At 37.3% G+C, this 25,314-nt stretch overlaps 1 pseudogene; it reads left to right on the top strand.

Moving 5' to 3' along the window:
• Window positions 1–1,429: 1,429 nt before the first annotated feature.
• The window catches only part of LOC119506797, a 61,532-nt pseudogene continuing 37,647 nt past the window's right edge, over window positions 1,430–25,314 (top strand).

Here is a 25,314-nt window from a genome sequence, read left to right as displayed (position 1 = left end):
CTCTATGTGACAACTAAAAAGATCTATTTGATAATGTGGAGATTCATAAAATTACATGAAGTTTTGAAATCATTCACTGTAGTTTGTAAAAGCAAAACAAAACAACTTTCTAGAACATGGATTATCTGTATTTTTAATTTAATTATTGTTAGTCAAACATTGCTTTTTAAATATCACACTTCCATAATTGTACTTACAATCGAATAACTGATTATTAAAATCAGCAAGAACATTGAAAATGAGCTAATCTTAACTATTTATTTCAAAGCTAAGCCTAAGTCAAGGAGGATAGCTTAGTTGTTGAGGCCATGGTATATTTTAATAGGCAAAATTTGGATTAGGGTGTGAGTTCCATGATTGATTATGGCAAGATCATGAACTTTCCTAAGCCTCATTGCCCTTATCCTTAATGTGGATGCAGGTATCTACCATGTGAGTTTGCCATGAAGACTAAGCCAGATATAAACGTACAGTAATCCTGCATATGAAAAGTGCCTAATAAATGGCAGCTATGATCATTAATGCTTGAAGCCATGTGGCTATTATTCTATGACAGTATATCCCAAAGAAAATATACTCTCCTGGTTATTATGCCTACATAACAATAACCAACACAAACTATTGGGGAAAGAACACTGAATTAAGAGGTGATTCACCTGAGTCCTTGTCCGGACTTTGATATCAACTAAATATGTGATTTGGGATACATCACTATAACTTCTTTAAATCATTATTCCTTACAATAAAAATATAAGATGTCTAAATATTTTTTAGCTATAGTATTCTGTAATTCTCCAAATGTGTCTGAATTACTAAAGTGTATGAACAATATATAGATCTCTTGCACCTTTGATATCAAGGTAGGTGAAAAGATTGCACCTGAGTTGACAAAATGCTATAACCTCTAATGGAAAAATGACTGAAATCTTGCCATTATTTACTACATATTTTCTTTTGCCCTATAAGAGAACCAATCAATAACAAAAAATTATCATGGGTCAATTGTTACGAGGTAAGTTGATGGGTCCTATCAGAGATGTAAATTTGAGGAGGTGAAATTTTTACATAAAAAGAAAGTTAATTTCACTCAAGTTTCTGGCAAATACTAGGTGCTAAATTCATGTTGAATATATGAACAAAAGAAGAATTGAACATTAACTGCTTTAAAGATGGATAAGACTTAGAAAACAAGCCATCTACATGAAAGATAAACACATCCTGTCTTTCTGCTCTATATTGTATTTTGTTTATAGACTTTTACACCCCTGTCTTCATACCTTTTTTTATGCATCCATAACTAAACAGCTATAGCTATAAAAAGTAAAAACTAGCCAAGGGGGAAAGACTGAAAACCACAACTAGTCGAAAGTTTTTTGTTTTTGTTTTTGTTTTCTTTTTCCTAAAACCTTTTGGTTTCCTATTCCCCTGGATGCCTGAATATGGTCAGCTGGGGCTCAACCCAGAAGTGAAGTTCACCACGTGGGTGCAGAAGAGAGAGTAGGACTGCGAGCTAGTGTCCCCGCCAGTAGCCATCTTCATGGAAAAAGTTGAGAGATGGGCAGATTTTGTTAGTTCCAAACATGACTGTGTAACATGTGGTTTGTGGTGCCAACCGATTGTGGGGCATCTCAGATCCATGCGGCTACACCTGCTCCTTTGCTGTCAGTGAAGTGGGCAGGCTGTTTTTTGGCGAGAGGGGACACCAACACCTTTCCTTAGTCGGCCATGTACCCGAAAACGGAGCAGAGTCTCCGAGGCGGGCAAATCCAAAGCCTGGTGTGTCGGAAGGGCAGCAGCATCGTGGCCGCCGGTGAGAACACAGTCAGCTGGGCCCTCCCACCCGCGGGGAGCTGGGCTGCAGAGATCCCAACACAGGTCTTCCACCGTGGCCCAAGGGCTGAAGATGCTGGGTGGCATCGTTTTCACAGAGCAAGTCGCCATGGGCTACTCGCACTCTTTGGTGACAGCAAGAGAGGGAAGTGAAACCGAGAAGATGATCAAGAACCTGTCAGAATACATAACCCCTGAATCCTATGATTCTCCCTCCCAGAGTCTCCTCCAATTCCACACCTCCCCACAGCTGTCATTTCCCTGTGCATTGGGATGGAAGTTGTATAAGGAATTAAAAAAAAAAAAAAAAAATTTGACCAAAGGTGCATTTTTGTTAAACTCCATGAGGTTCCGTTTCATAAGTGATTCAATGTAAACTATCTTTTTCTGTACACTTTCCAAAGCGGGTTTTTATTTTTTTTATTTTTTTTGACTTAAAGTTTAATTAAAATATTTGCTCATTTAAAAAAAAAAGAAAAAAGAAGAAAAGAAAAAAAAATCTAGTGGGGAAACCAAAAACATACAAATAAGGTGACTTCAGGCATTTCAAAACCTTTGGCACCCCTGGCCCTAAAGAAAACAAATGTCGGTCTCTCTCCATATTGTCATCGGCAAAAATGCCTGAAAACATTTATAAATACCCTGTGAGGGATAGCACTTCCATTTCCAGATATTAGCCCCATGTTGTTATTGTTGTTATTATATATGTTTTACATTGCACTTATCTTCTTCCAATCTGTTTTCTGTCTCCTAAATTTATGGAAGAATTAAGTTTTTCCTAATGTGTGTGTGTGTGTGCTTTTTTTTTCTTTTTTTTTTTTTGTTTGCACTATTGGCATCATGTGAGTTCTATATTCAAGGAATATCCCCCCAGGGAGAGATATAGTTTGCTTTTTGTTTCAGGGGCCCTGGGATTCTATCAACACAGGGCTCTTTTAAGCTAATTCAGTCTACCAGCCTCTTCAACTGCACAGGAGGGAAAGCATACCAGTTCTGACCTAGAAGATTCCTAGGCCCTACTCACACCCTCCAGGCATTGCCTACCTGACTGTCATGCCGTTAGATGCTTTGCATCACTGGTAATAGAATTTTACTATGAGTTAGTTACTGTTTTAAGCTCTATATGTGAATTATTTCCTTCAACTCTCTCGATTTACGTAGAGTACCTGGTGTTGGATTCAGCTGAAGGAGAACAGTAGGGACCCATTCCAGCCCCTATTTTTCCAAAGATTTTCATTAGGACTCTGTAAACAGTACCTAACTGAATTTTAACTCCTTTAAAACATTGTGCTATCTATTAAGATAACACTTCTAGTTATCATGGGATTCGTGTAGCAATATTCCCAATATACTCTGGTTATGGGAAGAAGAAAAAAAGACATGAAACTTTGGAACACTGATTGGGAATTTTATATATATATAGGAAATCTACAGGTGGCAGGTCTTCTTGGTGGAAAACAATTAGACAATCCTAGTAGTCTGAGAAGTGAGGGAGGGAGTACTAATTTTATGCCAATTAACATGTATAGTGATATACTTTTCTTATGAATAGCTCTGAAATCAAATGTATGGAGAGTATCTTTTATTTGCCCATCCAAATCCACTCTCTACTATTCTCCAACTGCTTTGTGACACAGCAAATGTCTTACTCCAGTTGAGTATAGCCCATGGGAGGCACCAACAAGGAGAACCAAAGGTAGGAGACACCCTTCAGCTGGGGGCTTCCCTCTAAAAGGAACTCAGCTTCTCCCGTGGGCAGCCCTCTCCCATAGTCACTTCTACATCTCTGTGACCAAGAAGTTAGGATTTAAGGACTGATTATGATAATTTAATCATTATATAGATATTCCTTTCTGGTATATTAGAGTAGACAGAGGGGAATACCTGAAACCTGAACTGTAATCCAGCTGCCTTGATCTCTGATAATGATTGCATAGTCCTTATCTTGTGCCCTTATGATTGTAAAATCTTGTGACTAACCTTCACTTGTACCCATTTGTCCAATTTTTTGACTTCAAAGTCTTATAATCACTAAAGACAGCCCCTAATGTTTATTAATGAAAGGTCTTGTGTCAGCTCAGAATTAGCACACCCCAAGTCCAAAGTTATTTTGATAACCAAATTGGCCCACCTGACATGCAAAAAATAGCTTAGACTTTAACCTACAAGTCACCTATACTTCATTATCATACTAAAATCACGCCCATCATCATATTAAGGCTGCCATTTTCTTACATACGTTCTGTGACTAAGCATGTAATCAATCTGTGCATGCTCAATTAGATCACTTCTAATTACATCATCTGGAACCATTGGATTCATTATCCTAAAACCTGACCATCTTTTGATACTATAAAACTGTCAGAATTATTGCAGTTCAGGGTAACAGATTTTGGACCAATAGGCCATCTGTTCTCCTGCTTCGTGCCTAGCAATAAAACTCTTTCTCTCTTTGAAACCCTGGTGTCTCAGGAATTGGTCATTTGAGCGCATTGGGCGAAAAGAATCCACCGCCTTGGTCGAGTAACATCTCCACATTCCAGTAACTTCTCACACCCTTTGCCCCTACAGGACTGGAGTGGAAATTGCCCCTACTATGTCTAACCTTGGAGTGGCTCAACAACAGTTCTTGGGTTCCCTTAACCCACCCGCATAATTGTAAATAATGCTTTTATTAAACTTTTCTTAATTATATCATATGAGTTCCATTTATTTTATTACATATCTCATACTTAAGTAAAGTAGATATTGTTGATGGTCAGAACCCCTTCCTAGAGCCAGTTGTGAGAGTTATCTATTTACTTTCAAGTGGACCCTTATCTTGAAATTTGTCCTGAGCTAAAGTGAGTTATCTTACTATGACATGCCTGAGTCACACCCTCCCCTGGGGGAGCATACAGCCAATGGCTGACTTATACAGAGATTCAAAAGGCAGGCCCTGTGCCTACCACGAGGTCCTGAAGATATTTCCCTATGTTTTCACATAAGAGTTTCATAGTATTAGCTCAAGTATTTTAAGTTATTGATCCATGTTGATTTATTTTTTGAATATAGTGAGAGGTAGGGGGGGGGTCCACATTTTAGTAGGCAATAGATTTTTAGATTTTTCACCAAAAGCACAAGTAACAAAAGGAAAAATAGATTAAAAATGGACTTCATCAAAATTAAAAACTTTTGTTCATCAAAGGATATTATCAAGAAAATGAAAAGACAACCTACAAAATGGGAGAAAATATTTGGAAACCATATATCTGATAAGGGTTTAATATCCAGAATATATAAAGAACTACAACTCGACAACAAAAAGATAAGCAATCCATTTTAAAAATCAGTCAAGTATTTGAATAAACATTTCTCCCAATGAGATATTTAAATGGCCAATAATTATATGAAAAGATGTTCATTATCATCAGCCATTAAAAATGCAAATAAAAGCTACAATGACATATCACTTCACACCTACTAAGATAGCTATTATTTAAAAAAAAACAGAAAATAAAAAGTGTTGGTAAGGATACAGAGAAATAGGAACCCTCATACATTGTTAGTAGGAATGTAATTTCCTCAGAAAATTAAACTGGAATTAACAGCAATTCCATGCCCAGGTATATGCCCCCCAAAATTGAAAGCTGGGGCTCAGAGAGATATTTATACACAAATGTTCAATGTCACATTATTCACAGTAGCCCAAAAGTGGAAAACAATCCAATTGTCCATCAACAGATGAAGGGATAAACAAAATGTCATGTATCCATACAATGGAATATTATTTGGCCATAAAAAGAAGTGAAGTACTGGCACATGCTAAAATTTGGATGAACTTTGAAGACATCATGTTGAATTAAATAAGCCAGACACAAAAGAGAAAATACTGTGTACTTTTGCACAAAATACTTAGACTATGCAAGTTCATAGAAACAGAAAACAGAATAGTGGTTATCAGGGGTGGAGGAGGGAGAAATTGGGAGCTATTGCTAAATGAGCATGAGTTTTAGTTTAGGATGATGAAGAGTCTGGAAATAGTGGTGCAAGTTATAGTATTGTCAATGTATTTATGTCAGAGTACAAAGAATTGGCCACTTAAAATGGTTACAGTGATTTCTATGTTATGTATATATTAACACAATTAAAAATAAATAAACTCAGTATTCACAATCTTTTGCTAAATTCTATCTTGTCTCTTGCTACACCTTCTTCTAGTTTAATCGCTTTCCCAATCTTCAGGGATGCCCAGGCAGTGACCACCCTAACTTGTTCATGTTAAAAAGGGGAGTCAACATTATCGGAAAAGGGGATGCGTCTGGTTGATGTTCTTGAAGAGGCTGTTGCCTCTGGGTTTTGGGGCTTAGCTGGCATAGGAGCTTTCTGGAGGATTTACATTTCTGGTGAAATTTTTATAGAGTCTCAGACGGGGACCTGGGTATTCTTTAGGGTTTAGGGACTACTTTTGACTTGGGCTTATCATACTGCGGCTATTTGGCATATTTGCTGAAGTTTGCTTAGAAGTACCCTCCAGGATAGCTTCTTGATTCTATTTGAAATCTCTTCGCTACTGAAACCTTATTTTGTTGCCTTTCTTTCCCCCTTTTAGTCAAAAAGGCATTCTCAACCTCATTTCTTTTTTGTAGTTGCTAGGGTATTAGAATAGCTAGAAGGAAAGAACTGAAATGGTGGAATTGTAACCCATAACAGTCTTGGAAATTTCCTGTATAACAACTTGTTAAATTGTAATTTTAAAATTATCACCTTTTTGCATATATGTTGTATTTTACAATAAGGAAATAACTGAAACTGTAGAACCGTAACCCATAACATTTTTTGACATTTATTGCACTTAGAAAGTTATTACTTCTAGTTATATATGTTATATTCCACAATAAAAAAGTGATTGAAGAGTTAGGAGATGGTTGGCACTGGTAGATGATGTTTAATCAAAAAAGTTAATTAATTAATTAATTAATTATATTTTTTAGAAAAAGCAGGTCCTTTGGCTTCATGTGGGGGCACCTTTGTGGAGTTACTCATGCTCCAGAGCTTCCCATGGGATCAGGTTGAGACTAGACTTCAGGTGATCCTACATCTTTGCCTAGCTGCTTCCCCTGTTGTAACTTGGTCCCCTCACCTTTTATAGGTTTCACATAAGACCATTTCATCAATCAATTACTTTGACAAGAATCCCCATGTAAGGCTCTGCTTCCAAGGAACCCAAGCTAAAACACAAAGAATATTTAACAATATAAACTCAGATCAAGTCAAGACTCAAAACATTGCTTTTTATCTAAATCATCCAAGTCTAATGTCAGTGCACTATTGTCATGCAACTGGAAAACAGGGAAAAAGTTGATAACATCAGATTGAAAACTAAGGAAAGGTTATTCAAACTAATAGTGATGTTTGAATTTCTTTGTATCTTTATAACACAACTTTAGAATTCAGGCAGAAGTGCTATAGTAAAGGAATGTTTAAGTTTTGGATATTCCTAGAAAAAGTATTAGAAACTGTATTAGAAAATTAGAATGACTATCATACTTTTTTTCCTTAGAAATGAGGAAATTTAGCAATTCTGGTGAATTCTCATTCACCCTAAATGTTTAACCAGTGAAGTACATAGATGCCAAAAGAAGGATTACGTTAGAATTAATTCAAGTATTTCTTTCTATTACATGGGCATGCCTCAAATTCTAAGCTTTGCAAAGAACTCCTTGGAACCAGTTTTATTGATTTTTTCTTATAAAATACACGCTTCTTAAGTGAGATATGGCAGGTCTGTATAGGTTACAGTGAAATAGCAACACATTCCAAAGTAATTTGGGCGGAGAATAAAAATATACATTCGGGACCTCCCTGAGGACCTGGGGGAGGATGCAGAGGTGTTGGACTTCCTCACCTGGATTGTTGCTGATGTTCTCACAATCACTGGGGACTGACGGCTTGACATGCTGAGCCCTCTGTCTTGGGGCTGGCCTCTATGAAGCTTGTTACTGCAAAGGAGAGGCTAAACCTGCTTATAATTGTGCCTGAAAGTCTCCCCCTGAGTGCCTCTTTGTTGCTCAGATGTGGCCATCTCTCTCTAGCTAAGCCACCTTGGCAGGTGATCTCACTGCCCTCCCCCCTACATGGGACCTGACTCCCAGGGGTGTAAATCTCCCTGGCAATGCAGGATATGACTCCTGGGGATGAATCTGGACCTGGCGTCATGGGATTGAGAACATCTTCTTGACCAAAAAGGGGTTGTGAAATGAAACGAAATAAAGCTTCAGTGGCTTTGGGATTTCAAATGGAGTCAAGAGGTCACTCTGGTGGACATTCTTATGCACTATATAGACAACACTTTTTAGGTTTTATTGTATTGGAATAGCTAGAAGTAAATACCTGAAATTACCAAACTCCAACCCAGCAGCCTTGACTCTTGAATATGACTATATAACAATGTAGATTACAAGGGGTGACAGTGTGATTATGAAAACCTTGTGGATCACACTCCCTTTATCCAGTGTACAGATGGATGAGTAGATAAATGGGGACAAAAACTAAATGAAAAATAGGGTGGGATGGGGGGATGATTTGGGTGTTCTTTTTTTATTTTTATTTTTTATTCTTATTCTGATTCTTTCTGATATAAGGAAAAAGTTCAAAAATAGATTGGAGTGATGAATGCACAACTATATGATGGCACTGTAAACAGTTGATTGCACACCATGGATGATTGTATGGTATGTGAATATATCTCAATAAAACTGACTTAAAAAAAAATACATGGTTCTTATAGACATTTTGGTTAATAAAGGAAGAGATAAAGATAAAATTGTGTGTAGTTCCATGACTGAAAATGTTGGGCATACATACACACACGCATACATTTACTTGAAACCAGGTTAAATATACAAGAGGTTTTTAACTTTGAAAAATAAATAGAATATGAATATTTGCCTATAAAATATCTAAGAAATATTACTAAAAATAGACTTTTTTTAAACTTTAACACAGAATTTGTCCACAAAAGTTTTTATAAGTCCTAGAATATTCTTAGGGGCTTAATCTGACACTGAAAGGAGTCTCTGTAGACTTTTGACTGTGTAAAATTTCTTAGCTTTTCTAACTGTCCCATGTTACTTTTTATTACTATTTTCTCTGTCTATTGCTCCATGGAGTTTGGCAGTAAAAGCTTTACACAGTAGAACCCTCAGTTTTTGTTTCCTAGGGCAGCAGTGAGATCTGGGAAGATAGGGATCCATTCCGCTTTCAGGCATGGAGAAGATAAAAAAAAAAAAAAAAAATCAAAGAATAAGTATAAGGTGCCAGCACTTGAAGGACAGTGAAATGTCTGTTTCCCTGAATCTGCTGGAAGGAAAAAAGAAAAATATCAGAGTACTTGCATCACTCATTCCTTTCAGGTTCTATCTTCTCTCTGCTTGGAGAGAGAGTCTGTAAGAGAGAAAGAAAGAAATTCCATCATTGAAGAAGAGTCTGCTAAGTTTAACAACTTGACTAACACTCCCCAAGTAACCGAATCAATGAGTCCTGCAAAACTTTACCAAATTGCATAAACATTAAACCCTTCTCTACTTCATACTTCTGCTGAACTGCCTGAGGACAACCCCCTTAAATTTAGCGGAAGTCCAATTGTTTGCTTGAGAGGATCTCTCAGATATGCCCTGAATTCTTTAGAGGGCCTTCTGTCTGACAAAAGAAATCTCTAGAGCACCAAAGCATGTTAAAATAACAATCTCATCTTCATCTTTAGACCATGCGTTCCTGATAGTGCCCAGGATTAGATAGTTGCTCATAAGCCTTTTTTTTTTTTTTAAGCATCATTTGGCACCTGGAGAGGTTGAGAATCTTCCAAAGCAGCAAGTCATGATTTATTTTTGTTTAACTAGCCTTCCATTACTTATTCTTGTCCTCTCACATTTTATAATAAGCAGCAAGGATACACCAGGTAACATTTTCAATCCCCTAGTTTAGAAATCACCTCTGCTAAATCACCCAGTAAATAAGGTATATTTTCTGCCTTCCAGTTAACTATGCAGTTGACAATGTTGTCCTCTGTATCTCTAAAAGGACAAACCCACAGCTTATCATTTCAAATCAGAGCTCTACTCATTAGATGCAGGAGATTCTCAGTCTCTAAACCCCACATTGAATTTCCAGCATTATTTCATCAGACAGTACTTCAGTCCTCAATTAATAATGCTACTGAGAGCAAAACCCAATAGCAGCACAAGAAGCAGAAATGGGGATGATGGAGATGGCAAGGGGAAAGTAGATCAGGAAGACAGACATAAATAAATAGAGAAGAAAATTGATTTAAAAAAACAAAACAAACAAAGAAATATCCCTGACATATTTTTTATTAGGGCCAATTCAGAATCTAGAATAAATATGTGATTTTAGTCTTTATAAGAGCGGGTAGTTAATCAGAAGATAGCTATATTTTTCCCATAAATTTCCATCTGTGACTATATTTGCTAAAATTTTTCAAAGTGAAATATGCTTGTAAAATTACTTCACCAGTATTAGCTTTGAACAAATCATGAGTGTAAGAAAGAACTGTTACAACCCTTCAACTCCCATGATTGAATTAATAAGGTATGGCTGGATGAATGTTGGGATGCCTTGGATAATGTCAAGATTCCTTGATGAAAAGAACACTTTACCAGAGTTAAGATATCTGGTTTTTATTTTGTTTCATCCCCATATCTGGTATTACCGAACTACATGCCTTCGAGAAGATCAGTTTATCTTTCTAGGTCTCAAAATTTCTCTTTTGTGAAGTGAGGATCTAACATGCCCCTTTGGTTCTTAAGTTCTATGATAGTTATTCCATTGGAATAACTTTAAAAAGAATATGCTACATATTCCTCATTACCCTCAACAGTTGCAGAAATTTTCCTGAGAAGAAACCATCCTGAGTGAAGCTGTACAATCACCGGTTTCTTCTCACAGCCTGATGTTTTGATATCAGGAAGACTCTCTCCATGTTCGCTTTTGTCAGACATGACTTATTGGTGTTGTCACTGTTTTTGCTGTTTTTTTTCTTTTTTCAGCTTTGCCATCAGTGTAGTTGTTCAAATTGAGCTCATTAATTTTGATTATCCAGTGTCACTCATCTGCCTAGTTACTGTTCCCTGCTTATAAATAACATATTGCTTAGTATTGAACGTATATTCTAACACTTGGATGACAAAAGGGAATTATTAGTTTTGCTTCACATCTTGTGCCACACATCTCACTGGAGTCCAATGTTATTGACTTTTCATTTATTTGTTTTTAAATTGAGATTGTCCACATTCCATACAATTATCCAAAGATCCAAAGTGTACAATCAGTTGCTCATGGTACCATCATACAGCTGTGCATCCATCAACGCAATTAACTTTTTTTCAATTTTTAGAACATTTTCATTACTCCAGAAAAGAAATAAAGACAAAAAAAGGAAACTTAAATCCTCCCACACCCCTAACCACCCACCCTCCACTATTGACTCACAGTATTGGTATAGTACATCTGTTTCCATTGATGAAAGAATGTTAAAATACTACTAACTGTAGTATATAGTTTGCAGCAGGTATACTTTTATCCCTATATGGCCCTCTATTATTAATGTCTAGTTATAGAGTCATACATCTGTTCTAGTTCATGAAAGAGATTTCTAATATTTGTACGGTTAATCACAGACATTGCCCACCACAGGATTCACTGTTTTACACATTCGCATCTTTTAACCTTTAACTTTCCTTCTGGAGACATATGTGACTCTGAGCTTCCCCTTTCCACCACCTTCACACACCATTCAGCACTGTTAGTTAGTGCTACCATCACCTCTGTCCATTTTCAAACAATTACATTCAACTTAGTTGAACATTCTGTTCATAATAAGCAACTGCTCCCCATTCTTCAGCCTCATTCTATATCCTGGTAATTTATATTTCATGTCTATGAGTTTACATATTAAAATTAGTTCATATCATTGAGAACCTGAAATATTTGTCCTTATGTGTCTGACTTATTTCACTTAATATAGTGTCCTCAAGTTTCCTTCATCAACCCATTTTTTAAGATGGTTTTGTTCACACCCCACACATTCCATCCTAAGTAAACAATCGATGGTTCCCTGTATACTCACATATTTATGTATTCACCACCCTCACCACTATCTATATAAGGACATCTCCATTTCTCCTACAAAGAAGGAGGAAGAATCAAACAAGGTAGGAGACAAAAGAAAAATAAAAAAGAAAGAGAAAACAAAACAAAACAAAACACGACAGCTAGGAAGCAATAAAAGGAAAGACAGCATTAAACTAAAGTAGAATAAAGAGTCAGAAAACATCACCAATGCCAAGAGTCCCATACCCCTCCCTTATGTCCCCCTCTTATATGCATTTAGTTCTGGTATATTGCCTTTGTTACATTAAAGGAAGCATAATACAATATTTCTGTTAATTATAGTCTCTAGTTTGCATTGATTATATTTTTCCCCCAATACCACTCTGTTTTTAACACCTTGCAAGGTTGGCATTCATTTTTTCTCCCTCATGTAAAAACATATTTGTACATTTTATCACAATTGTTGAGCATTCTAGGTTTCACTGAGTTATACAGTCCCAGATTTTTTCTTCTTTCCTTCCAGTGTCCCACATGCTCCTAACCTTCTTCTTTCAATCATACTCATAGTCATCTTTGTTTAGTGTACTTACATTGCTGTGCTACCATCACCCAAAATTGTGTTCCAAACCTCTCATTCCTGTCTTTTCCTATCTGTCTGTAGTGCTCTCTTTAGTATTTCCTGTATCGCAGGTACCTTGTTCACAAACTCTGTCATTGTCTATTTGTCATAAAATATTTTAAACTCTTCCTCATATTTGAAAGACAGTTTTGCCGGATATAGGATTCTTGGTTGGTGGTTTTCCTCTTTTGGTATTTTAAATATATCACACCACTTCCTTCTTGCCTCCATGGTTTCTATTGAGAAATCCACACGTAGTCTTACTAAGCTTCCTTTGTATGGGATGGATTGCTTTTCTCTTGCTGCTTTCAGGATTCTCTCTTTGTCTTTGATGTTTGATAATCTGATTATTAAGTGTCTTGGCATAGGTCTATTCAGATATATTCTGTTTGGGGTACGCTGCAGTTCTTGGATCTGTAATTTTATATCTTTCATAAGAGATGGGAGATTTCCATTGATTATTTCCTCTATTATTGCTTCTGCCCTTTTTCCCTTCTCTTTTCCTTCTGGGACACCCATGACACATACATTCCTGCATTTCATGTTGTCATTCAATTCCCTGAGATGTTGCTTATATTTTTCCATTTTTTTCCCTATCTGTTCTTTTGTGTGTAGGATTCCAGGTGTCTTGTTCCCCAGTTTCTGAGTGTTTTCTTCTGCCTCTTGAGATACGCTGTTGTATGTCTCCATTGTGTTTTTCATCTCTTGTGTTGTGCCTTTCTTTTCCATAGATTCTGCCAGTTGCTTTTTTGAACTTTTGATTTCTACCTTATATTTGCCCAGTGTTTTCATTATACACTTCATCTGTTTTGCTATGTCTTCCATAAACTTTTTGAATTGATTTAGCATTAGTTGTTTAAATTCCTGTATCTCAGCTGAAGTGTAAATTTGTTCCCTTGACTGGGCCATAACTTCATTTTTCTCAGTGTAGGTTGTGGTTTTCTGTTGTCTAGGCATCTGGTTTCCTTGGTTACCCCAATCAGGTATTCCCAGACCAGAACAGGCTCAGATCTCAGAAGTGGGTGATATTCAGTATCAGGTCTCCTTGAGAGTGTGTCTTAGAAGACTGACACAACCTGCGAGACCTCAAGCCACTGTGCTTTAACTAACTTCCCCAACAGGTGGCACCTATCAGCCTGTAGCTCCTGACTGGAGTAAGAAGGAGTGGCCTCCTTAGTCCTTAGTTTCTGTTTTGGCTGTTTTCCCCCAGGTTCTGGGGTCTGGTTCTGAACGGGAGGTCAGTAGTAGGGCTGGGAAGATATACCTCCTAGGGAGTTTTCATTTGCATTTAAATAGGCTCTTTGTCTCTCTGACTGTGCTATCTCCACCCTTGTCTGTGTCAGAGAGCTGTGAACTGAAAATGGCTGTGGCTTTCTCCACTGAGCCACCCAGGTTGAGAGAGAGAAAAAGAGACAGAAAGCCCCCCTTCAGGGCCAGTCCGCGGCCACCTCAGTTTCACCCATCAGCCGGAGATAGCACCTAGCCCTCTGGGCTCCTCCTCCCTCTCAGAGAGGTCCTCCAGCTCTCCAAGCCCAGTCGTTACCAAAAGCCTCTGTCTGCTTGTTGGGAATTCATAGCTTGTATTGAGCAGTCCACATTTGTTAATTAAATCCCCAGCTGGAGTTGGGCTGAACTATATTCACTTGCTTAGAGAGTGCTGCTTTCTACCACAGTGAGGTTTTGCAGCCCAGCCTGCCATGGGGGGAGGGGGCTCCTGGTGTGGTTCCACAGTTGTTACTTACAGATTTTATGCTGCAATCTCAGGCATTCCTCCCAGTCAGACTGGTGTATGATGTGTGGACAGTCATGTTTGTCCCCCAGCAGTTATTCCAGATTATTTACTAGTTGTTCCTGATTGTTTATTAGTTGTTCCAGGGGACTAACTAACTTCCACTCCTCTCTGTACCACCATCTTCTTTCTCCTCTCTCTTGACTTTTATTTAAAGAAGCATAAACACCATATTATGAATACTATTTTATCTCTGAGGTAAAGAAACATTGAAAATGTTATAAAACACTGAAAAAAAAAAATCCTTGAGAACCAGAAAAGTCCACACTGTGAATTGCAGCATCTTAGAGTTGGAAAGAAGACAATAGATATTGAGATGTTACCTTTTAGAGAAACCAATTAATTATTAAATAAGCATGCAAGAGATTGTTCTGAACTCCTAAAAGCACTTATTAATGTCATTCAATTGGCATTTATCTCAAATTTCTTTTATGTCATTAGATTTATGCTGAAGTATCTTATTTATCCAAATACATTGTAAGTTTCTTAAGCATGGAGCCACATTTTATATTTCTTTAAAATCTCTTGAGGTTCTCAATCCATATGTGTTTCTTCAATGATTGTTGGTAACTACAGTTTTTGAAGCACTATATGATTTGTAGTATAGGAACCAAAAATAAATTTTCAGGTTTGTAATTTAAAGAACCTCACAGCTAATTGGGATACGGTATCATGAGTGTATGAGGCAAGAAGTAAGATAAGCTCTATTACTGAGCCTGGGTCCTGGGAAAATTACTGGCCTCTCACTGAGTGGGTTTCATCATCTATAAAAGGGGGCTTATGATACCTAGCTCAGAGCTGTGATGATTACATAAGTTAAGCATGTGTAGTGTAAATAGAATATACTTGGCACTTAATAAACATGAGAGTCCATCTTGACTTTATGAAAACACAAAAATTGTTTGTTTAATAAGACTTTTTAAAACACATACTCTATACCAATCAATGTGATGAAAGGTTTATAAATAACTCACTGATCTTCAAAATTACCCTATGAAGAAAGCACTATTATCACCACCACTTTATAGATGAGGAAATTGAGGCCCAGAGAAGTTAAGCAACTTGCTTATGTTCACACAACTTGTTGCCAAGTTGACATGTAAAGCCATGTGTCAACGTGTGTGGCTTCACAATATGTGTCCTTAAACTCAGTGTATGTGACCGTGGTTCACCAAGCCAAGTATTTCTGAAAGGATAATTTCCATATGGTCTGACTTTTACTTTGTAAGCAAAAATTGTAATTCATTGATCTTTTGTCATTTTTAATTTATTATGATATTGAATATAAGGAAAAGACAAACTTTTGGCCTTGAACAATTGAATTTGGCAGAAAGGGACAGATATTTAAACAAATGCGCAAGTAAAGAATATTCCTCTGTCCATTTGAATCTTCCTTCACTTATTAGCCATGTCACCTTGGCAAAATAATTTTTTTGCTTCAGTTTCTTTATACAGTAGAGGTAATAATGATGTCCACCTCATAGAGTCATATGGAGGATTAGATGAATGATTCATGTAAAGTCCTAGCAAAAAAGTGAGTGGGTAGTAAATGTTCTCTAAAATTTAGTAGGTGAGCTTTATAAGTCAACATAAGATACAGACAAACAGTTACAGGGCTATCAATAAAGATCTAAGGAATAAAAGGACACATCGATTTATATGGTTACAAAAGAGAAGGTTTAATGAAGGAAGTTTAATGAGTATTGGGACTTGTAGATTGACTAAGAATTCATTAAACAGAAATTCACATGAGAAGGGGATTCTAGGCTGAAAAAGCAGGGCAACTGAGGGGAAATAATTTCAGTAAATTATCTGAAATATGAGAGATTCAAAGTGGCAGGACAGGGCATAACATTGAAATATAATGTAATATTAGGTTGAGAAATAGTAAAAAATTGATATTTTTATATTTATAAATTTTCTTATATTATTCCACAAACTTTTCCACTGAGAAGTAAAGTTTTTTCCTGTTAGTAATTCTTAGTGTGTGTTCAAAACTGGCACATTCTTTAATAATTTTTTATAATGCTAATACTTTATTTGCAAAGGACAAGAATGATACAGTTATAACTTCATAAAGAGCATCACCTGAAGCCAAAGCACATATTATTAAAATGTGCCAGTAACTGTGCAAATGATAAAACAGATAAATAATATTAATATCACTGCACTGATACTCTACACTTATTTTAATAAGCAAAGGAGACGGTAAACCTGCAAAAGCTTCAACAGCTTAACTCTACGTCAAGGCTATAAACTCTAATGGGATTTTGTTCTTTTCATTACTACCTTTTTTTTAAGTATTTGTAAAACATTTTTTTTTGGCAAGGTAAGACATGGTATAAAATTCAAAAGGCATATGATGCTCTCTGGTGAAAATGCTTTTTAAGTCTTTATTGTGGTAACTTACATACAACATAAAATTGCCCATTTTAACCACTTTCAAGTATACAAGTCAGTGGTGTCAGTTACATTCAAAATGTTGTGCTACCGTCACCACCATCCATTATCATTACTACTTTTTATAGTAAAAGTAATAATATCAATTGAGCCTCTCACAATATTGTATGTTAAGGATTTTTAAAAATTTTCATTATACACATTTTCACAAAAAGAAATTAAGATAAGGAAATATTAAGGGTTTTGCCCAAGGTCACACAACTAGTAAGTGATGGAGCTGGTACTCTAGTTTTGATGTTTCTCCACTACAGTACAAGGCTTAAGTGCACACACACACACACACATGCATGATTGAATAAGAATGAAAAAAATCAGTACAATAAGCAATGCTTTGGACATCGGCAATCCTTGTAGAGTAACACACTAATAAAACATAAATTCTTATCCCAGAAAATGAGGCAGGACCTTTACTTAACACCCACTTCCTTGACCTCCTCTATGCTTGCCAAACATCTGAAATTAATTAACCTATAAGCTATAACTTATTTTAGACCAATTACAGTCAATAATGTTGTCTTCAATAGAGTAAGAAACACTTGTAATTTTAAATTTTTTTAGAACATATCTCTAAAATATAAAATAAAATTTCAATACCTTAGAAGAATGATATTTATAAGGCACACAACTTTGTCAGTGAATTAGCTTTATTAACTTATAATTGACATGCAATGAAAATCAACTATTTTAAGTGTACAATTTCATGACTTTTTCAAATGTGCATAGTCATTTAACTACCACCAGGACATGATATTGAACATGTCCTTTACTCCAAAAAGTTCCTTCTTGCCCTTTTGCAATCACTCAATCACTTTCTCCACCCCACCCCCCAGGAACTACTGTTCTGCTTTCTGTGACTATAATTTTGTCTTTTCTTGAATGCCATATAAATGGAATTTTACAGTAAGTGGTCTTTGTGTCTGGTCAATCAATGACATCTGAATGTTTATTAAATTTAAGGTCCAGGTAAGTGAGAAATCCTAAGGGCTTATTTAACAGAATCAGTAACTTTGCTCCCACCAAGAAGCAGTTCACAGTGATTATGTCTTTTTTGCATGTGCATTTTCAATAGTCTATGTAAAAAATAACCTGGCCTTAAAAAAAGTAATTTTCCTGGGTTTTCTTTGATCTCTATATTTCTTTGATGACAATGGGTACAGTTAAAAGAGGAAGGTAGGGCCATGTAGGACACCAGAAGGAAAGATAAAAGATAAAGACTGGGACGGTATAACTTAGTGAAACCCAGCGTGGACAATGATTGTGATTACATGTACAAATATAAGAATGTTTTTGCATGAGGGAGAACAAATGAATGTCAACTTTGCAAGGTGTTGAAAATGGCATGGTAACAGGGAAAGGACACAGTCAATGCAAACTAGGATCTATAGTTAACAATGACATTGTAATATGTAACTATTAATTGTTCCATTACTTGCAACAAAGGCAATATACCAAAGGTAAATGTCTGTGTGAGGGGGATACCAAGGAGGGGTATGGGATTCTTGGCATTGGTGTTGTTGCCTGACCTTTTAATTGTATTGTATTTCATTTTAATTTTATCTTTTCTTTTTTTTTCCAGTCACCTTTTTTTCTTTCTTTTTTCTTTTTCCTTTTTCGCTTCTTCCTCTTTGTGGAAGAAATGGAAATGTTCTCATATAGATAGTAGTGAATACATAACTATGTGATTATACAAGGAACTATTGATTGTTTATTTAGGAGGGAATGTTAGGTGTATGAATAAAACTGTCTAAAAAATATACAGAGGGATACAAGTGCTGGAGAAAATGTGGAGAGAGGGATGTACCTAATCACTGTTGGTTGGGAAGTAGAATGGTGCAGCCCATCTGGAGGACAGTGTGGTGATTCCACAGGAAGCTAAGCATGGGGTTGCCATTTGGTCTTACAACCCTGTAATTGGGTATATACTTGGAAGAACTGAAAAGAGGGACACATATGGACATTTGCACACTGGGGTTTTTGGTGTCAGTATTCACGATTTGCAGTGGATGGAGGTCACCTAAGGTTATATTGACTGATGAACAGAAAAGCGAACTGCGGTGTATGCATACAATTAATATTGAGCTGCTACAAGAAGGAATGAAGCTGTGAGGTATGTAACTAAGTGAATGGACATTGAGGACAGTATGTTGAGTGAAATAAACCAGAAGTGAAAAGACAAACATTATAATGCCTCACTAATATGGACTAACTATAATATGCAAACTCCCAGAATGAATCTGATAGCACAGGTTATCAGGGGAAGGCTTATTATAAAGGTTCCTAGAGTGTAAGCTCTTACAGCAGTTACTTCTATTCCTGAGTTGTAATGGCGATTTCTAAATTCTAAGATGCTGAGTTCTTTGTGTATAACCTGGTTGGTCCCTGGAACTTTGGGTATCTGTGTTATACCTGAGACTCAGAGCAAGAGTCCAGCAGCTACAATGTCAGCATTACCCCATATAGAAAATGTTAAAGTGTCCGAAAAAGAGATCAGACTTCAAATAGAGATATGAATGAAATGGACTTGGTTAGGATGAAGATAAATCAGACTAAAGAGTAAAGGATGATACTGACTGTGTTTTAAAACCTCAACTTCTGTGTGAGACCAAAGGATGAGGTGTTTATTAGGTAAAAAATCTATATTTTTTGTAGCACACTATATGATTTAACTTGTATGGTCACTTTAATCAAACACCCAAATTACATGGAACTTTAAATGGGGAATGAAATCTGGTTGGTTTGTACAGGTTAGTGTGAAGCCCTGATACATCCCAGAATAATATGGGCAGAGAATAAAAATGTTTTTGTAAAGCCCCCTTGAGGGAACTGGGAGAATATGTGGAAATATTAAACTTCCCCACCTGGGGAGTTACTGATAGTCTCACAAGCATTGGGAACTACCAATTTAGAAGACCGAGCTCTCCATCTTGGGTCTTGCTCTTATGAATGCTTGTTACTGCAAAGGAGAGGCTAAGTTTACTTATAAAATTGTGCCTAAAACGTGGAATACGACTTCCGGGGAGGAATGTAGACCTGGCATCGTGGGACGGAGAACATCTTCTTGACCAAAAGGGGGATGTGAAAGGAAATGAAATAAGCTTCAGTGGCAGAGAGATTCCAAAAGGAGCCGAGAGGTTACTCTGGTGGGCATCTTATGCACACTTTAGACAACCCTTTTTAGGTTCTAAAGAATTGGGGTAGCTGGTGGTGGATACCTGAAACTATCAAACTACAACCCAGAACCCATGAATCTCGAAGACAGTTGTATAAAAATGTAGCTTATGAGGGGTGACAAAGGGATTGGGAAAGCCATAAGGACCACACTCCACTTTGTCTAGTTTATGGATGGATGAGTAGAAAAATAGGGGAAGGAAACAAACAGACAAAGGTACCCAGTGATCTTTTTCACTTCAATTGCTCTTTTTCACTCTAATTATTATTCTTGTTATTTTTGTGTGTGTGCTAATGAAGGTGTCAGGGATTGATTTGGGTGATGAATGTACCACTATGTTATGGTACTGTAAACAATCGAAAGTACAATTTGTTTTGTATGACTGCGTGGTATGTGAATATATCTCAATAAAATGAAGATTAAAAAAAAAAAAATTGTGCCTAAGAGTCACCCCCAGAGAACCACTTCCATTGCTCAGATGTGGATTCTCTCTCTAAGCCAACCCTGCAGGTAAACTCACTCCCTTACCCCTACATGGGACATGACTTCCAGGAGTGTAAGTCTCCCTGGCAATTTGGGACATGACTAGTGGGGATGATCTTAGCCCTGGCATCATGGGATTGAGAAAGCCTTCTTGGACCAAAAGGGGGAAGAGAAATGAAAGAAAATAAAGATTCAGTAGCTGAGAGACTTCAAATAGAGTTGAGAGGTCACTCCAGAGGTTATTCTTATGTATTATATAGATAACCCTTTTTAGTTTTTAGTGTATTGGAATAGCTAGAAGGAAATACCTGAAACAGTTGAACTGTAACCCAGAATCCTTCATTCTTGAAGACAATTGTATAACTATATAGTTTACACTGTGTGACCGTGTGATTTTGAAAACCTTGTGGCTCCCACTTCCTATACACAGTGTATTAACAGATGAGTAGAAAAATGAGGACAAAAATAAATGAATAATAGGGAAGGATGGGGGGTATGGAATGTTTTGGGTGTTCTTTTTTACTTTAAGTTTCATTTTTACTGTTTGTTTTTGTAGTAATGAAAATGTTCCAAAATTGATTGTGATGATGAATGCACAACTATATGATGGTACTGTGAACAATTGATTGTACACTGTGGATGACTGTACAGTTTGTGAATATATCTCAATAAAATTGAATTTAAAAAAAAATAATTTTCCCGAAGTGCTGAAAGTTATTGAGATGAAGGAAAGTTAACTGTGAATAGAACAAGCAAAATCTCACCAAAACCTCAAGATATAATATAAATATTTCCTCTACACTTTAGTACAAAGAAGCCAAGGATTGTTCAAGTGGACAAATAAAGACCATTTTCTCTTATTTGGGATATTATAGGTAAATCATGTTATATGAATACTCAGAGAATTGTTCCAATTTTCGTATACTATACTGTCACCCCAATTATTGCTTAAAATTTGTGTTATCTGTGGACAAAATCCTTGTTTTAGCAAGTATTTGGCTGTATTTGTTGTGATTTGTTTAGTCTGTGGTACTTATTCTTTACTTATAATTTAACAAACTTCTATCTTAATGACCTGCCTCTTTAGGCTATGATCATAGCCACTAAAATGGTTATGGTGCTTCTGTTATGGAGAATCCAAGCCAGAAGAAGTTGTCTGAGAAAAGGACTGAGGAGCAAACAGATTCAAAGAAAGCATTGATTTTTCTCTGTGGCGAAGTCCATTCCCCTCCACAACTAAGCACAAACCAAAATGCCGTTATTCACAGCCCCCCACCAGAAGCCCAGAGTTTCTGAGCCCAGACTGAGGTTATCCCTCTCTAAAGCTTGGAATTGAGGGGAAAGCAGTCTGAGGGAGTTAGTTAAATCACAACCTCAGCATTTACCAGCCAAATCAGGAAACAACTGAGAGGTTACAACTAATAAAACCATTAATAAATAAAGCTTTTCCACTGGCAAATCTGACTTCTGTAAGGTCTCTGTGTTTAAGACCATGCTCTTCTCAGCTTTAATATTTCTGACTTACATTTTTTAAGTGGTCACTTTATTTAAGCACCAAGCTAACAACTGGGAAGGCAAAAGCTACACCATATGACTTCTACCTTAGAGAGCCTAAGAGTAGAGACATATAAAATACTAACTCTGGTGTTAAACTGTAAGCACTATAATGGATGTGTGTGTATGCATGAATGGGAAGAAACTGCTGATCCCACTCTCTGGGTGGATTGAAGAATGATCCAGACTAGATGTGACATTTGAGCAGAAATTTGAAGAAAAGGCATCATTTCAGGCAGCAGGAGCAACCAGGTACAAGAGCAGAGATATAAAAATTCATCATGTATCTAGGGGAGAACTCACTCTTATGAGTGTTCCACAACATTAAGAAATAAAATTTTCATTACATTCCCACAATTAAAAGATATGGGAAAGTTAAAAGTGATTCAGTCCATGAGGCTGGAAAAAGAAATTCTTACCAAACATAATATTACTATGAATCCCTTAATTATTCCTAGTTAAATGTACTTTCATTTACATTGGCATTCATTTGGTGAAACCTGGAGCACATTAAATTAATCAGCACATTTGGTAAGGCCACTGAAGTCAAGACCCTTTTTTTAGTGGGCTGTCTCTTATTCTGCTGGGGGGCCTCTCTCATGTGTGCTTTTTCTCAATAAGCCCCTTGGATTTATTTTCATGGGCTTTCTCATCCTGTATTTCACAGCTTGCTACTGAAATGAATTCATCTTCCTTCTATTCTCTAACAAGGTCTGGGCTTCTTTTCCATCTACCTAATGTTAATATGCCACTGTAGGTAGGTTTCTGATTAAGGGCGATTCATAATTAAGCTAAAAATTTCCTTCTTAGTTTTTCCCTAACAATCATTTTAGCACACAATTCCATTAAAATATAGCTGAATTCTGCTGATTGTACACTGTGGATAATTGTATGTTATATGAATATATCTCTATAAAATTGTAGGAAGAAATATAAATGGGGTAAAGATGCTGGAGAAAACATGGAGAGAGGGACGTACCTATTTTCTGTTGAGGGGGCGGGGTGGGGTGGTGGTTCCATGGGACGCTAGGTATGTGGGGGCCATAGGATCCTGCAACCTCATTATGGGGTGTGTACTTGGAAGATCTGAGAGAGGTGTATATGGAGGCAGTATTCATGATTTGCAATGGGTGGAGGTAGCCTGGGGGTGCACTGACTGAGGAATGGAATGGTGAACTGTGGTGTGTGGAATGTTGGGCAACTACGAGAGGCAGTGAGGTTGTGAGACATGAAAGGAGATGGGTGGATACTGTGGATAGCATTTTTAGTGGAATGCGCAAGAGTCAGGGGCAGGCACTGTAATGCCTCACGGATGTGAACTGACCACAGTGTGTAGACTCAGGGTTGAATCTTGGAGCACAGCCTAACAGGGAAATGATTATTGTAATGGTCCCTGAATTGCAAGCTCTTGCAGTGGTCGGGTCTGCTTCTGAATTGTGATGGCTATCTCCAAACTCTGAGATGTTGATCCGTTGGTGTATAACCTGATTGGTCTCTGGAACATTGGGTGTCTGTGTGGCATCTGAAACTCAGAGCTGGAGCTCGACAGATATGAATGCCAGTGTTAATGCATGCAGCAACTGTTGAAAGGAAAAAGAAGAGGGGGAAGCCCAGACTTCAGCTGCAGATGTGGTTGGGGTGGATCTGGTTGACACTAGGGCAGGTAAGGCCAGAGGGTGGAGGTTGAACCTGACTGTGTTAAAACTTCGGCTTCCATGTGAGACCAAGGGAAGAAATGTCTATTTGGTGTAGGATCTATATTTTCTAAACAATATAACATCTACAGTCAGTTTGTTCAAACACCACAATTACATGGAACTTTGACTAGGAAGTGAGCTATGGTAGGTCTGTATAAGTTGGAGTGGGGTAGCAGCACATCCCAAGGTAATTTGGGCAGAAAATAAAGATGTATATTCGGGGGCCCCCTGAGGAGCTGGGGGAGGATGCAGAGGTGTTGGTCTTCATCACCTGGATTGTTGCTGATTTTCTCACGGACACTGGGGACTGACAGCTGGACATGCTGAGCCCTCTATCTTGGGGCTGGCCCCTGTGAAGCTTGTTACTGCAAAGGAGAGGCTAAACCTGCTTATACTTGTGCCTAAGTCTCCTCCTGAGTGCCTCTTTGGTGCTCAGATGTGGCCCTCTCTCTCTAGCTAAGCCAACTAGGCAGGCGAACTCATTGCCCTCCCCTCTGCATGGCACCTGACTCCCAGGGGTGTAGATCTCCCTGGCAACATGGGATGTGACCCGGAATCAAGGGATTGAGAACGTCTTCTTGACCAGGAGGGTGATGCGAAATGAAACGAAATAAAGCTTCAGTGGCTTAGAGATTTCAAATGGAGTCGAGAGGTCACTCTGGTGAACATTCTTGCACACTATACAGATGGCACTTTTTGGGTTTTGATGTATTGGAATAGCTGGAAATGAATGCCTGAGACTGCCGGGCTCCAACTCAGTGGCTTTGACTCTTGAAGACGATTGTATAACAATGTAGATTACAGGGGGTGACAGTGTGATTGTGAAAACCTTGTGGATCACACTCCCTTTATCCAGTGTATGGATGGATGAGTAGATAAATGGGGACAAAAACTAAATGAAAAATAGGGTGGAATGGGGGGATGATTTGGGTGTTCTTTTTTATTTTTATTTTTTATTCTTATTCTGATTCTTTCTGGCATAAGGAAAATGTTCAAAAATAGATTGGAGTGATGAATGCACAACTATATGATGGTACTATGAGCAGTTGATTGTACACCATGGATGACTGTATGGTATGTGAATATATCTCAGTAAAACTGAATTAAAAATAATATATAGCTGAATTCTGTCCCACTCCCCTGTAGGTCAGTCCAGCAGCTAAGCTCACATGTCCCAAGACATTCTTAATTTAAAGAACTGGTTCTTGTCTAAGATAATCTCAAACTGGATCTAAGACAAACACTACAGTTATATCTTCTAAAATGATAAATAGGGCAAAACAAGAGTCTTGTTGACCTATCATCACCATCTTCTGCAAATATTTATGGAGTATCATTTGCGTCTAAACATAGTGGCAAAGATAAGGAAATAAAAACAGGGCTCATGAACTTGAGGCAGTTAAAACCCAGGTGTAGAAACAAGTCATTAAAAAATGAAACTAATTAACAAATTATGTGAACAGTTAAAGTTAATGGTATTAGATATGAGTAGTTGTTTAAGGAATTTTTAGAGTAGTAATTAGCGTAGTTATCTTCAAAAGAAAAAACTCACTCAGACTGACCATGTGAGGCATTAAATTACTATGCCCTTCCCTGAAACCTA

The sequence above is a fragment of the Choloepus didactylus genome, chromosome 12 (assembly GCF_015220235.1).
Source record: "Choloepus didactylus isolate mChoDid1 chromosome 12, mChoDid1.pri, whole genome shotgun sequence".
Classification (NCBI taxonomy): Eukaryota; Metazoa; Chordata; class Mammalia; order Pilosa; family Megalonychidae; genus Choloepus; species Choloepus didactylus.
The sequence above is the reverse complement of the archived record's forward strand: the minus strand, read 5'-3'. Positions and strand labels throughout refer to the sequence as shown.